Source organism: Poecilia reticulata, linkage group LG7 (assembly GCF_000633615.1).
Source record: "Poecilia reticulata strain Guanapo linkage group LG7, Guppy_female_1.0+MT, whole genome shotgun sequence".
NCBI classification, from domain to species: Eukaryota; Metazoa; Chordata; class Actinopteri; order Cyprinodontiformes; family Poeciliidae; genus Poecilia; species Poecilia reticulata.
Genome location: NC_024337.1, coordinates 19,375,365 through 19,392,063, shown reverse-complemented (window position 1 = coordinate 19,392,063; position 16,699 = coordinate 19,375,365).

The following is a 16,699-nucleotide window of genomic DNA, read 5'->3' as shown; positions in this document are numbered from 1 at the left end:
TAATGTAATGTAAGCACATCCAGAATATCCTTCGTCATCCTTTTTTCATTTCCGTCACCGAATCACTGGTTTCCTGCTTTTTGATGACGTTTTTGGTCCAACACTACCATGTTTAATTTACATGTAAATGAATAGAATTTTCCAAGTAAACTTGATAGCTTTCTTATTTTTTTTAAAGTACCGTATGTATCTATTTGAAATCATATATTTGACATGCTAAATTCTATCATGCAAGTTGAAGCATGTAGATTTATACAAAAATAAAAATGGAAGAAACAACATGTACAGAAAGGACAAAATTAAAAATAACATACTCTGATTCAAAGAAATATACACAATGTTTATGTACTATTTGTGCATGAAAAAAGCAGACTTTTGACAAGAACTAAAAAAAATATAAATAACAGCAGTAATGTTATATAATGTTAGCAGTGATATAAATTATTCAGTTTGATTTTGTTGCGAGGAGTGATTTGTATAGTGTCTAACAGCTGCAGGAAGGAAGGATCTTTGTTAAAGCTCCTTTGTGGACCTAGGATGCAGCACTCCATCACCGAAGGAGCTTTCCAGTTCAGCACCAGCTTCATGTGTGAAGTAAAAGACATTATTCAGCATGTTATTTTAGCAAGAATGTTTCTGTCTCCCACTACCTGCACTGGGTTGAGGTGACCCCTTTAGAGCATAGCTAGCCGTTGTGCTATAAGCTTATCTACCTGCTTCCTCGCAGCAGTTGACGAATTGCTAATCCAACATACAATATCCAAGGATGGCCCATGCCAGCGCAGAGTCAAAAAAGTCTCCAGGAGTGAGCTTTGCATGCAAAAGGTCCTCAGTGTCCCCAGCAGGTAGAGTCAGCTCTGTGATAAGATGGGCTGGTTTTGTGATTAAAGGTCAGATTATTCTTTAAGTGCCCAGATGCTTGGCACTCAACAAATTGTAAGTTCTATCTCTTATAATATGTATTATAAGGGCAATAAGATGTCACATCTTAGTATACAAATCCTAATGCACTTATTTATGAAATCCATTAGTTAATAAAACGAATCAAACGTAGACATAAAACAGAATGAGAAACAATAAAAGTAGAACTAAATGAACTGCAATTTCGCATCATGTGAAGCAGAGACAATCCAACTCAAAGGGACCGTGTTTATAAGAGATTTAAAATCAGCAAGAGAGGAAACCTGTCTAATATTTAGTAGTTACTTGTTCCTTGTTCTCTGTTGACTCTACCACACTTAATTTCATCACAGGTGATAACGTTTCAGGGTGTTTTCACACCCGATAGTCCTGATAGTTCCATTGGGGACCAAAATTGGGGACATTTGTTACATTTTTAGATGGTATGGTAATTAAAAAAACCTATGCATTTCCTTGCATGTGGTGGCACTATACTAAGAACTACTGAAGGAAACTAGACAAAAATTTCTGAAGACATGAACACGACTTCCTTCTTCACAAAATGCAAAAAAAAATTGAACAGCATCAAAGTTTAGTGGTTGTAAAATGTCTCTTTTCTCTAGAATTAGACTCCTACATTTGTTTTGGTTCCACTGACCCAGAATGTGCAGCACTATAGTCCTCTCCATGCTTTTGCAGCGATTGCCAGTCCGCTTGCATCCACACATGCTTCAGAGAGTTCCCTGTAATCGAACCGAGACCTAAGTTTTAGTCTGCATCAGAGTTTGATTGAGCATTCACACCTCCCCAAACAAATCAAACTTTTCAGGGAAATGAGCTAGAGTTTCATTAAAACGGTCTAAACAGGCCTGGTGTGAATGCACCCTCTGAGTAGTGGAACCACCTCCTGATCAACATCTGGAAAGCCAAGGAGCCGATGGTGGATTTTTGCCAGATCAGACTCACCCCCACTGACACCGGTGAATGTCCAGGGAGCTGACATTAAGACTATGGACTCTCAGAAGAAGGGTTGGACATCAAGTCTCGGGAACTGGAACTGGACTGACATTTCAGTTCTCCCAGAATAATTCAAATCAAGGTTATTATCTCAAAATTCTTTACTAATTGCTTTGAGACTTTTTCTGAAGAAAGCTAAAACATTTTGTCCAATTAAGTACCTGGCATTTATTTAGGAGAAAAATACACATTGGAAACTGTGGCCACAGAGGAGCTCCATCTTACTGCCTGAACATTTAACCGTCCTCCACACTGATTCATCAGGCTGGTGAAAAATGAAGGAGTTAGCAAAGCCATGCATGCACATACCTGCAACTAATGCTCCCCCATAAAGAGTGTTTTCAGCCGCAGGACTCCAGGTAAATATTCAATATTCACTGAATGTCTTGATCCAGGCGATTGGCACTGAGACCTGTCTGTGGGAGTTGGCACGTTCTTTGCATTCCTGTGTAGCCTTTTTTTTCAAGATACTCAAATTTTCCCCAGTAATTGATGTAACATAATTGAGCTTAAGAGTGCATGTGACTACATAAGGTTCTGTGTAAAATAGGTTGGTATGTTGAGCCAATGATGGATTGTTGTCACATTAATAAACTGCATCCTCAGCGTCCATGTTGATGCATGATAAATTATAATTTTTTTTTTCCTGAAGCATGATTTTTCACTCACCAAATATATCTTACTTGTTTTGGATGGGTATCTTACAGCAATAAATATCAGACCCTAACTTATAAGGATTAAAAAACAAGAGGTCTGTTAAACTCAATAGGTTAAAGGGGCAGTATTATGAGTTTTCCAGCCACATAGTATCATTTTATTGCATAATCAAGTAACTATGTTACCTTCAGTTGTTGTAAAAATGGTGAAACATGACTTCATAGAAAATTGACTTCGGAATTTGAAACTTTGAAATTGGGCCTTTGTCTATTTAAGAATTTCGTGCTCTTTCCGGTGGCATGCTCTTTTTTGCATGTCATCACAGCAATGCTCCTCTTTATGTCATGAACAACCCTTCTTGGACTGAAAAGTAGTTCATATGATAAGCCCAGAACTATGTGGGAACAAATGATTCAATACAATACATGTCAAATATTTCTTAAAAGATATTTGACTTTGCAATGTAACACCTTGAAATTAGGTCTCTGTTTCTTTAAGAAACTCCTGTTCTTTCCAACACTCTGCCTTCATGAAGTCATCACAACATAACTCTTCTATTAACCCTTTAACATTGTTTTAACCAGCGTTGCACTGAGAAGTAGCTCCCATATTGAGCTCAGGTGATGTGCAGTTCTACCAGGTGTTTGCTAATTGCTGTTGGCTAGACTGAAGGAGCTGAATGAGAGAGTCATGGGGAAGGGGTGCTCGGTGATGCTGAAGCTTGAAAACCGCAGTTCCAAGGAGGAGCCTGATCATCAAAGGTGGCGCTAGGCCTCCCCCAAGCGTTTTGCACGAAGCTGAATGGCTGCCACGGCCGGGAGATTAAAGGATTTTTCAAGCATGCATGAAAGAATCAAAGCAACACTCCCAGTGTTTTTGACGAGGGAGTAACATAAGAGTTGATTTAACCTAATACTGATCCTTTAAGTAACACGCACAGTACAATCTTATTTGGCATATTTTTTCCTGTTATCTGCCTGTACTTGCATAGAACAAATCCTGGAGCCGTGCGTCTTTCACATGTGATGTTTCACACCTCCATGGGGGGTCTTCCCGAAAAGTTCCACTCTGAGAGCTTATTTCAAAAATCAGTTCTTTAAATGGAACCTTAAAATCAATCCATGATTAACCTATCAGAAACTTACATAGGTATGACATCATCATCTTGACCTTTGCATATTGTTGCGAAAGTCAACAATATGTGAAAGTTTGTTGACTTTTTCTGCACGTAAAACTTCTGATTCTGGAAAATGCAATCCAAAATTATGCATCTTCTCATTATCTTGCCATTTGCCAAATAATGCCACGATAATATTTTTCAAAATGAAAAACTATTTTGTCAAATATGATGTCAGGCATTAAGAAATATGTGTTCTCCTAAGTCAAGGCACGTATATAGCCAATCTCCAGTTCTTCAGTGGAATGCATGTTTGAACAGCAACTGTAATAAAAATCACATGAGACGATAAGTTAAGACTTAATATGTTGAAAGCAATTTTTATCCTTTTCTGGTAGGATAAAGATTGAGAAAGCAACACTCTGAGTGTTTTTACTGCCTTTTCTTTTTGGTTTATTGCACAAATATGCCTTCTTATCCATACATCTATTTTTCATGTTGTACTTTTGAGCTGACAAGATCATAAAGACATTTTTGTCTGCTACTTAGTTATTATTATTATTATTATTTCAGATGTCAGTGAAATCTTCTACATTTCTCCAGTGTCACTGTGATACTTTCTACAATTGAATTGCGTCGCATGTCTGCATATGAAACAAGGTAAGCTGACATTCCAAAGGGTTTCACACAAGAGCAAAGGGTTCTTATGCAAATAAACAGCCCATCTGAAGCTGCTGAGGTCTTTGCAATGTGGTTGTAAACAGCCCTCAAGAATGCAGAGCAACTCTTAAGGTGGCTGGGACAGGTTGTGTGCGTTTTCCTTTGTGTACTGCACCTTGTTTGTTTCGCCAGGGCAGACCTCAAATAACTTTGTGCAGACCAACATATTAAATGCACTGTGTTAACCCTGTCTCTGTTGTTCACATAAAGTACAATCATGTCAGTACACTGTCCATACATGATGAGAGAAGCGGGAGTTTTGTGAAAAGGAAACTGGATAGACTATGAATGGAGAGGGTGCTTTTCTCAATGAATCCAATGTTCTGCTCAGCATGTGCTTGCCTTGCATACCCCACCCTTCACCCTCTTCCCGCCTTCTCTCCCAATTTCTCACTCTATTCACTTCCTTCCTTTCTATCTTGAACTATTTTACCCATCCCCCACATGCTTAACACATCTATGCCATAACTAGACCCTCAGTGAGTGGAAGGAGACAGGAAAATAGGTCCACTCTGTCTGCGTGTGTGTGTGTGTGTGTGTGTGTGTGTGTGCATGTGCGTGCGTGCGTGCGTGCGTGCGTGCGTGTGTGTATGTGTGTGTGTGTGTGTGCATGTGCTTGTTGTCCATCTCAGCCACTGGCACCACCTGGAGACTGGATATTGCTACTGTTCTGATTAGACAGAAACTATTTAATAAAAGATTTATTTTATTAAAATAAACACAACTTGTTCTCGCTTGTTTCATGAAGGAAGTTTTTCCTTCAAAAGATGGCAATTCAGTTCTATTTTGATAGTTTGTTGTATTTTAATATTGTTTTTACTTAGGAGTAGAAAACTAAAGCTGTATGTAGAATATTTTTGCACTGTTTAATGCCCTGATAAAACCTCTAAAGTTTGGGCACCAAGGTCATTTTTAATAAGTGGTAATACTTTTGAAGTCTTGATTAGTAAATATCTATTACATGAATCACATCTGAAATCCATGCAAACATTTTTACCCGAGTTTAATAATAATAATAATAATAATAATAATAATAATAATAATAATAATAATAATAATAAATATACACTGTTATTAAATTAAATTAATATTGAACATAATATGACCACTTATTACTGTAATTCATGAAATAAATGAATGAAATAGTTTATAGAGGAAGTGAAAAAATGGCAGCATGTTGGTACAGAATTATTGTACAAACTGGAGCCGTTGTGGATGCAGAGAAATACACATTTTTCCATATGGCCTACGTCTGTAAAATCAAATGCATACATTGCTAAGCTGGCTAGAGCTACTGAAAACAATCCCAAATACATCAGAAAAGTATTTGTTTTTATATGCCTCAAAGGTATCTATTGCATTGTTTTGGATGTAATGTTTTCCCAGTGAACATGTTCACTAACAATTATTTCCAAGCTGTTATCTTGTAGTAACTTTTTCTTTTGAAATTGTGTGCTTGTTTCGATTTCCCTCCATTCTCATGTCTGGTTAGCCACACACACGCGCACAAGTTGAGACATAAAGCTTCGTCTGTGGGGATTTAAAGTATGCAGTGGAGGCACACTTATTTAAAGATCAGTACTGAAGGATTCACTCACTCACAGATTTTTCTGTGGAATATAACTTCAAACTCTTTGCAGAAATTTTGCTTATTCGCAAATAAATAAATTATTCAGAGCTTATCTAAAATAGTCACAAAAAAAAAAAAAGAAGAAGAAGCAAAGCAGCCTATCCAGGAAAACCATTTATTTTCTTTATCCCAGATAAGCTGTACCTCCCAGAATGGAGATAAAGAAGATAGTGGATGTCAGTAATGCATGTTAAGGCATATTTGGTGTTGGAACTATTAAAATAGAAAGGTATCATTATTTTTAAAGGGGATCTCAAGTATTCGAGGATTTCAGCTATTTGTGGGCAGCTGTGGTCCCTAAATACTGGGAGTCCACTATAATGTGTAACATTACATTAATTGAGGTGGCTACAGAAAAAGCAAAGAGAAACATTTTTTTTAAAGCAATGATGGACATTAAACAATATTGTTGTTACATTGTTATTTACCACTTTTTGGCACTGCATTATACTGAAAAATACATCACAAAGAAATATATTAATTTGATGCTGGGATGCTTTGTAAAACTGGCTTTACAAAAACATTTAGGATACGTTGTATAACTATGATTTCTTTTATCTATAGATCCCCGGCTATCAGATAATGCACTGATGTTGGCAATCTCTAAAATTTTCAGTGACCACGTATTAACCCATGAGAAAACTTAAAGAGAAGCTGAATCTATTTGAATCTGAAAGGTAATCAGATCGTCCTCCCTCATGATCAGAGTCTTCTTCCATAGCTCTTGAACTCTGCAGCAGCAGTGGGCAAACTGAATCCTATTAAACATCAGAGCAGGGAGGGGGGTCCTGGGCCAATTTGGCATGCCCCTTCCCCCACTATGTCCTTCTGCCCTCTTACATGCTCATCCGTCTGCCCTTCCAACACGCTCTGTTGCTCATTGTAGCAATCCATTTTTAGGTGCTGCGTAGACCGCAGGAGTGCCGCAGCCAAACCAACTAACAGATGTGAACAAAACATCCCATTCCTGCCTGGGTTTCCCCGTGCTTCTGCTGCTTTTGGCTCTGGAAGAGCCTGAATATGACTAACACACACACACACACACACACACACACATATACGCCCACACACTCGCACACCCACACGCATACTCCATTGACGTCCTCCCTCTCATCCCCCAAAGAAGAGATGAAAAAAAAAAAAGGCGAGGAGTTTGAGAGTAAAAATTCATTGGGAGGGAAGAAGCAGTTGGATCAGTTGAAAGGGAAGGTGGGCGGAGTTGGAGACCATGTATGGGTGTCTTTTATACTCCTACTAGAGAGCGGGTGGAGGTTAGTGGGCGGGGGGATGACTGAGTCAGCTCATGAGTAGTACGTGACTCACAAAAACAGGAAGTAGCGCGTGCTGCTTGTTTAGTGAGCACAGGGCTGTATTTATGCAAGATTCCCAACACACATGGCATAACGGGAGCTCTTAGATTACCTTCCTTCGCCTCCTTGCATCGGTCACTGACTCAGTGCTCCATTTTTCCTTGTTAAATAGTTTCGTTTCCACATCCTGAGATTTTGGGGCTGAGTACATCAGTCATAGTGTGAGTCAAGCTCCTGAAATTTCAAGGCAGAAAAACCTGTGCCACATTCGAAACTTGTGCCAACAACTACTAGAAGGTCTACATCCTGACTTATGATTTGTATTTATTTGTGGATATAAAGTTAACAACTCAAAGGTCTCTCAGTACTTTCTTATTGAAACCCCTATCAGTTTATTTAGTCGATATTCTTTTTGTGAGCTATCTAAAAATATTAAATATAATCAAACTGCTTTTATTAAATCCACAAGCTAACTAGAATAGATAGAATGCACAAAACTACAAAAAGTGCTTTGAAAGATGTTGTAATTTTAAAGATGTAGGTGATATTTTCAAATTGTTAAGATTTGAAAATATGTGCTATGATAGTTCTTATAGACAAGAAATGAAGCTGCTCGTTGTTTCCTATTTTGTTGTAGGACTCACACATTTTTTGGAGCTTTATGTTCAATCAAGATATACAGTTTGATGTGCATAATGCCTCGGTAATGGGATGAAGGGCATATAATTTCCAGTGTTCTACTCTACTCTTATTACCTCTCATGTTACATATTTTTATACTTTATTATCATCTGACTTTATAGAGATTAAAGTTTATTACTCTATGCAAATCAGCTAATGCCTCATTTCCACTAAATAGTATGTCATGGTACGCTGTTTCATTTGCTTTCATTGTAAAAGTGCCCTATACAACTGACCCGTCATCGCAGTGCTATGACGCCATGTTAGCCGTTTGGGTTTGAGTCCAACTGGCGGCGGAAAAGTTCTCCTGAAAAACCCAAAGCATAAAGTGGAATACCGAACTACACCAACCTGTGCCGTGCCACTAAGTGGAAATGAAGCATAATAGTAAATAGGAAAAATAAATATTAGCTGAAAATTAATCAGAAAGTAGGTTTGGCATCTGTCAGTTAAATACACTGCATTCGGCATGTTAAGGTGATGTATCTTCATCTTCACTATAAAACATCGTGCCTATGTGTTCTCTGGAATTGCAATAAAAATATTGCAGTACCTGTTCCACACCAGTAGTTGATCACAGCATTGTGGTCTATATCATACAGTATCAATGGATAAAGTGACAAATTAGTGCCAGACTAAAGATTTGAAAGATGATCTTTAAGCAACTGTGACTCATGTTACCTTATCCTCCTTCCTATAATCTTTACATCTGTAGATCAATAAAAAGAAAATCATTTCAAAACTAGATAATTTCTGGATATTCAGTCCTTATGGGGTACATGTCAGAGTTTTTAATAATGTCAGCTTTGGAAAGTGTTTTTTCTTTTTTATCTCAGTTTTATATATTCTCTGATCTTGCACTAGTTTGGAAGGATTAACACAGACTATAATAATGCTGCATATGATATGTGCAACACTTTGTTCTTATCTGTCATCATATATAAATTCAGAACAGGCAATAGACGTGCAAGTAGGGGTTTGATATAATATTTTCTTATTTACCACTAGGTGGCAGAATAAGATTGGATGTTTGAAGTCACATTGAGGCCAACAAAATGAAAGAGAAATGACTCCATCTTGTGGTAATCCTTATACACAAGCCACGAATAACCATGCGAGGGACAGCTCCATATAAGATTTTTTTTCTTTTTACAGGTTTTTAAAACGTAGGAAGAAAACAACAGAGTTCAAGTTTCACCTTCCTTCTTTTTAATCTAGAACTAACAAAAAAAAAAAGGTAACGAATATGCTGAAGCTGATCGCTCCTCACATATCACACTGGGAACTCCTGGCCTTGTTCTGGTCGGTATGGATGTCTCATGGCAGCCAGCAACATCTGTGATCCTGTCCAGCAGAGGGTAGTCTTAGTCTGAGAAAATTAATTCAGCACCAAGTCCTCAACAAGATTTCATTTGAAGCAGCTTTGTTACAGGGGAGCAGAGATGCTGCCATTAACATGTATTGGTCTATAAATCCTTGAGGGTTTTTGTTAACTAAATAATTGTTCCTCTGTACTACCAATTTAAGAATATGGAAAGTACTGAAAAACCTTTCAGTCAGTCCCTTTCTAAATATGAGCTTTTCAAGTTTCTTCTTCTTCAAAATAATTTCCAAGATATTGCACAGTTCATAAGGCTGTTCTTTATTACTTTGTTGAATTAGGTCATTAATTCCTTTAACTAACCTCAGTTAGGTCTGAGCTGGACCAACGAAGAGGAAGCAAAGTAGGTCTGTCTCCCTGACAGATGAGCATATGTTTCTAAGAGTTGGAAGGACTAATATATGTGAGTCACCTTGGTCACGGTGCATCTGGAGTCTTAGAATTCACGCTATACCGCGCTCTGTCCGACCTGATTGATCAAAAGAGAAAGGGCCCGCTTGCCCACTTCGGCGCTGTCACGTCCCCTCTTGGCAGCCGCACTCCCCAGAGAAGGTGGCGAGCTTGTGCGGCATCTGTGCTGGTTACTTATCGAAGTGATCTGAGGTGAGTTTTATCACAGCCTTTTATTTCTGTAGGGAGCAGAGAGCACATTCTCCAGGCCTGGTGCTTGAAGAGAGACGACCAAAACAACAAATAAATGCAATGCCGGACAGAAGCAGGTGCTCGACTCCTCTGCAGAGCTGAGTCACTTCAACATTTGTCTCATTGATTGCATTTCACTGGCATTCCTGTGTTGGCATATTGGAAAGAGGACATTTCTTCCTTTTCAATCATGGGCAAACTGAATTAGCGTGTGTAAGCAGTGACCAGACTTTGACATTTTTAAGAATATCATCCAAAACGTGTCGAGAATGAAAAGCAAACGTTCCACATTTCCTACACAGTCCACTTTTGATAAAGTGAGTGTTTCTTGAAAAGGGAGACATTATGTAAAATTGACTTGTTACAATATTATACTCTCATCAAAAACATGTCTTGAGTGTTGCTTTGATTTTCTCATGCATGTTTTAGGAATCCTTGAATTTCCCGTGGCAGTGATGTAGAGGCGCCTAAATGCTTGCTCCCACAAAGTTCTGCTTATTTCCACAAAGCTCCTCGTTGGAGCTGCAGTCTCCAGCTGAGTTCCTGCCTCCCCCAGCCCCACGCCTTCCCCACTCAACTCTTCCAGACTAGCTGCAGCAGCAATTAGCAAACTCCTGGTGGAACTGCGGGTCTGCTGAGCTTAAAATATGAACTACCTCTCAGTGTATCGCTCCTAAGAATGGTTGTAAATGGCATCACGACAAGGCATTGTCGTGATGCCATGTTGAAGGTGGAGGGTCAGAAAGAGCATAGGCTTCTTAAAGAGACAGACGCCAATTTCAAGGCTTGAAAGTGCGTACATTTCTTTCAAGTCATGTTTGATAAATGCATCGACTTGATTGTGCCTGGAAAACACAATAACAGCCCTTTAAAATTAACTATTGCTTTTAGCTGACAATAAGATTTTAATCTGACTAGTTGTGAGTGAAGTAATATTTAATTCTTGATTGTTCCAAATTTGTTTAGTTGAGAAAGACTTTCTATTGCTTTTTCATAAGAAAACAAAACTGTCAGAACTATATTAGCTACACATATTTATTTCAAATGTGTGTGTTAATACTGTAAACCAAGGAATTTTAACTTTCACAGCTTTGCACTATATTGTGTCGTTCTACTGCTACGTACATAAAATCCCAATAAAATATTTGGTGATTGCAGTATTTCTCTCTTGTCTCCTATTACTTATAACAAGAGAGCTTACAAAGGCCTCTAGCAGTGTAATTTTATTTGGCTAAGATAGCAAACATAACATACTTACATAAAATTATAAGTATTTAATATCCACTGATGTAACATTGTATCCAATAGATATGATTATTTTCCAATTATTTTATAGGTCTAAATTTTGTCTGGCTATTAGGTCTACACTGAAGATTCATTATTTTTTCATTATTATTACAACAATAACATAACAGTGGTAATCGACTTACCAGTAAAACAGGTGCAGAAAAATGAACACGTAATGACTTCACAGAACGATACTTCAAAATAAAACGATCCCTTTAGTTCTCATTTTGCGAGTCATTTAACGCCTTATTTTGGTGTTTTGGTTTCTCTGATGGCCATTTTGCTTTCTCTGATGGCCATTGTGCTAAATTTGTTTCTCTCTTCTTTTTAACCTCTGTGTACTGTTGCTCCCACTTTGTTTGAGTCATTTTGTCACAGTTTGCGCCTCTTTGCTGCTGTTCCGTCTTTCGCTGCAATCATTTAAAAGTCTCTTTATGGCTGTTCGGGCTTCAAACTCATACTTTTATGTTTATGTGTTCCCACTTTGTCTCTTAGAATAAATTAATAAAGCACATTATGTGTTTATCTTTGATTAACACAAATTCTCAGACTTGGTTCAGTGCCTGAACAGAGCAGAAGGGTGACATTTAGATATGTTGATTGCACTTGGAGCCTGCACCCCAGCTGTTGAAGCTGGGATGTCCCACAACAGTGTCTGGAGTAATATCAGTTGACAGATCCCTTTTCTGACACCAGGAAGTCCGTCTCTGGCCTTGACCACATCACAGTGTTTGGTATCCTGTGCCAGAGAGTGTCAGATAGCTTCCTATTGATGAATGATTTGAGTTGCAGAAGACGGACTGTGGTGCTGCCACCCGCAGGGGCCCTGGCCAGACGGATGGGTCCATTTGTAATGCAGTGGGGCCCCGGCAGCTGCATTAACTATTAAAGCGTGGTTATCTGGGGGTAATGGTACGCCAGCAGCACTGAAACAAACTACAGCCAGAGAAGGTGTAATCGTAACGTTGATGTATGGACCCTCATTTTGTGAGAATGGAAATCTGTAAAATGTCACAGATGCTTAGACATAAATACAAAAATTTCAGTTTGCCAATAAATTATCATAAAACAAAGAAAGTTAATGATTCATCCTTGAGCGGTGTTGACACCACTTTGAATAATTGAATGCAAAACCTTTAAACACTAATTTGGGATTGACAGAAGTTTAAATATTTAATATTTTTCTATGAGTAATATGCTTTTATAAGTCGGCAGCTGAATTCAAATAGGTTTATTAATATAATGTGCAACTGTTGGAAGAGAAGCTGTTTTGTAATGGGAAAGTTTTGGATTTGATTTCTGGTTCCTTGGTTGGCAGATGTCAATGGTCCTATTTAAGAGCAACCACTACCTGATTAGAAGTATACTCCTCAGGTTTTCGTTTTGCTTTTATTTTAAATCTGATAACTCTAAAAGTTTATGTGAACTGACTGATTATACATACTAAGCATTCCGTAAAATTTCCAGACTTGTCAAAGATGATTTCTTTTGTTCTTTCTACACATGCAGACTTATTGAAAACTACAGGGTTGCTATATTTGTTTTATGTTATGACACTTGCTGTTGTGGGAAATCAAAAGCTCTTGTTAGACCAGTTTATGCTTTTCTCATCTGTGCCAGTAAGCTTTGAAAACATCTTAATTAGAGTAAATGTAAAAAAAAAGAAACTCACAAAAACCCAAAAGGAAATCGGGTTAAGTTTGTATTCATGCCTTCTGCTATGTTAAGAACAACATAAATTGAACTGAATTCTGGATAGTAGCAGAAATTGACACCACTATGAACTATTAGATGGTGTCATTTGACATTTCTTACACTTTTTTTTCCCCCCAAAAATCTTTGTCATGACTACATGTGATAATTACAATACAAAGTACTTTTCTGCGAAAAATTATGTATGGCAGGAAACTATCATTGCCCATTTTCCTGAATGCATCATTGCTGTGAAACAGAGTAGCGGCAGCACCATTTTGAGGGGATGTTTTCTCACAGCAGGGCCCAGTTGCTGGTTGAAGTTGAAGGAAAGATGGATGGAAATAAATATAATGCAATCCCAGAAGAAAGCCTGTTAGAATCTGTAGGAGACTTTACACTGCTGTATTGGTTCACCCTGAAACAAGAGAACAGACATCAACATCTTTTTATCTTTACTTTTTAATCTATTTATTTATTTTTTTTGGTGGTTTAGAGTCCTTGTCAAATGGCGTTTTGACTAAAATGCCATTTGACATCAACATCTTTTTATCTTTACTTTTTATCTATTTATCTGTTTATTTATTTATTTTTTTTCAAAATCAATTTTTCTTTCTTACTGTTTATTCAATATCACATGCTGTAAAGCTCTTTGAAATGCCTTGCTGCTGAAATGTGCTATACAAATAAAATTTGATTGATTGATTGATTGAACATACAGTCAGAGCTACAACACAATAGATCAGAAAATATTTAAGAGATAGGATGGCCTCCAATAAGACATGAAAATTGCAGCTGTCTTTCCAGCAATAGTCAGCAAGCAGTTCTACAAGTATTGACTTAGGGAGTCTAAATACATGTGCATATTACACCTTTTTAGATATTTATTTGCAAAACATTTAATTTCCTTTTAACTTTCACAATTTTGCACAATATTGTGTTGTTCTACTACTAGAAAAACTCTAATAAAATATTTGGTGATTGCAGCGTTACGCTCCTGTCTCACATTATGTTATCAATTTAAAATAAAACTCTTCATGCTCATACTTACTGCGTTACATGTGGATGTTTAATTTGAATCTCTTCACATCACAAAAATATAGCAACTTCTGGTTTCAGTGGAAGCATATCAAGAAAGAAAGACTTTGACGTATTCAAGTAAAGTCAAGGTTTATTTGTGTAGCATTTCTTTATTTTTATAGCACATTTGAGCAACAAGGCAGTTTAAAGTGCTTTATATCATAAAAAACACAAAAATAAAAAGTCATAAAAACATCTTACAGTCACCAATTGTGAACGTTGTTACTGTACTTAAGTACAATTTTCGTGTATCTGTACTTTACTTAAGTAGATTTAATAATGGATACTTTCTACTTTTACTCCACTACATTTTACAGTAAGTACCTGTACTTTCTACTTCACTACATTTCTACAAAACTGTCGCGTTACTCGTTACATCCAAGTCGCATTGTGTTTTTTTTTCCGTTAAAATGTGAAGTTCAGGGATTTAAGGTGGCGCCGTAAAATACGAGCAATAACGTGACTTACGTGTCTGTTGTCACCCATCGGCTCCACCTTTACTCGCACGCGGAGCTCCAAGACATGCGCAGTGGTTTCCTCTGAGCGTCAGTAATATAATAGTACGGAAGCGCTGCATAAATCATAAGACATGGCGATATGTAAAATCAGCAGCGCTTAGCTTTCACAGTCGGTGGGGACTTTGTCCAATTTTTAACGTCACTTGGAAGGAAAGCTTAAAGAAAGGTAAGCTCCGTCGACATGATGCTAGCAAAGCTAGCTGTATTGACTGAGACACGTGTTGCATCTGCGATGACTGAGGTGTCGCAGATTTGGGACAACGCTTTGACCAAAGTGCAATATTGTAATATGACATTCATGGACGATCCGATTCTTCTGGACGGATCTTGACCAAGTCCTATAGTGCTGAAGCCTCACTGAGAGCCGTTCTTTGTTCTTGTAATGCTCTGCATACATTGCAGTAGCTATTTTATTTAATTAAAATATCTTTATATTTAATTGGTGAATAAATAAAACAAGAACGTAGGAACACAGAGCATGCTCATTGCTCTTTGTTTTCGTCACCTATCATGGTGGCAGACGTTGCAGCAGGAGGRAGGATGAGAACAGTCACGGTGCTCCTCCTGCTTGGTTACTTCTTGCTTATTGGGCCTTGGACAGTGTTCATAGTTGAACATTGTTAATTGCTATGTTTAATGGTGCAGACAATTATTATTTCTGACATTGGCAATATGGGCAACCGCACAGGGCGTTATTTTTTTAGGGATGGCAGGAGACCTCTGTGTATTGTGGCACAGAGATGAAAGCAAAACAGAATGAAGAAGAGTTTGAATTGTCACTGGTTAAATTTATTTCAGCTCTAAGTATTTAATATCTAGGTGGGAAAGTGAATCTTTCAGATCAATTTGAGAAGCAGTTTGATAGGTGCACTACATTTTATTGTCATGTAGCGCGGGGTGCTGGTTTTGATTTGGTCTTGGGTTCGGTGGTCTAGACTAAAACTCTGCTACGAGGCTCCTTGGTTCCATGTCCTCCTCTGCCAGTTGGATTTCTTTCAAAATAAATGTGTGGCAAAAAAAGGTGAAGTTCATGTTATGTTAGGACAGGAGACGAGATGTTTCCATCCCTGAAATTATGATGCATAGAATCACATATCTAAGTCTAAACTATGTTACAGACTAAACTCAATAAAAACATGTTTTATCTGTGGCATATGATCATATGATCAGTACACTTAATGATATTAGTGATTAGGCAATACATTCAGCAAGTACTTTTACTTTTAATACTTAAGTATTTTTAAAAGCCAGTACTTTTTTACTTTTACTTAAGTAAAATGTTAATGTGGTACTTTGACTTTTACTTGAGTACATTTTTGTCTGTGTATTTGTCCTTTTACTTAAGTACATTTTTGGAGTACTTTCTCCACCACTGATTGTGAATAACAAACATTACGTTTTGCCGTGCTTCTTAATACTTGATAACACAACGTGATTCAGCTGTTTGAGGAACAACGTACATAATCTTTAACCAGTTCTCTGGGCTTTCTGTGAAAAATGTTTTCCGTCTTCCTTAACTACATACTGTGTTCTGTGGGACAAAATAATCCTAACCTCAGATGTAACAAAGCAGCGTGGTGAGGGGACCTGCCTCCAACAAACCTGAAATGATGTAGTTTACTCCGGTCTGCCCCACAGCAAAACCAGTAAATGAATCAAAGACCCGAAAAGTGGAGAGGGCAAACGACTAAATGACTTCTCCCTCTGCCGACTCAGTGTTGGCTTTTACTTGTGAACATCCGAGGTAAGGAAGTTTGCTTGATAAACTGATCAATATCTTCATCTGTTCCCCTGCTTTCACCGGAGGAAGTCATGGATGCAGAGAAAAGTGGGGAAATTGATTGGACTGTATCCTTTATTGTTCTCATTTTGCCACCCTGAGGCGCGACTTAGTAAAAGTGCCTTGAGAGCTGATTGGACTGAGACATGGAGGAACACCAGGAGTGCCTGGACGCAGCGATGAGCCATCCATCCTCTGTACCTGCAAGAAGAAGGAGGAAGTGGGCACCTGCTTGCTGAATAAATCATCACTTAGTACATTCTGCTGCCGCAGTCCAATTAAGCAGAG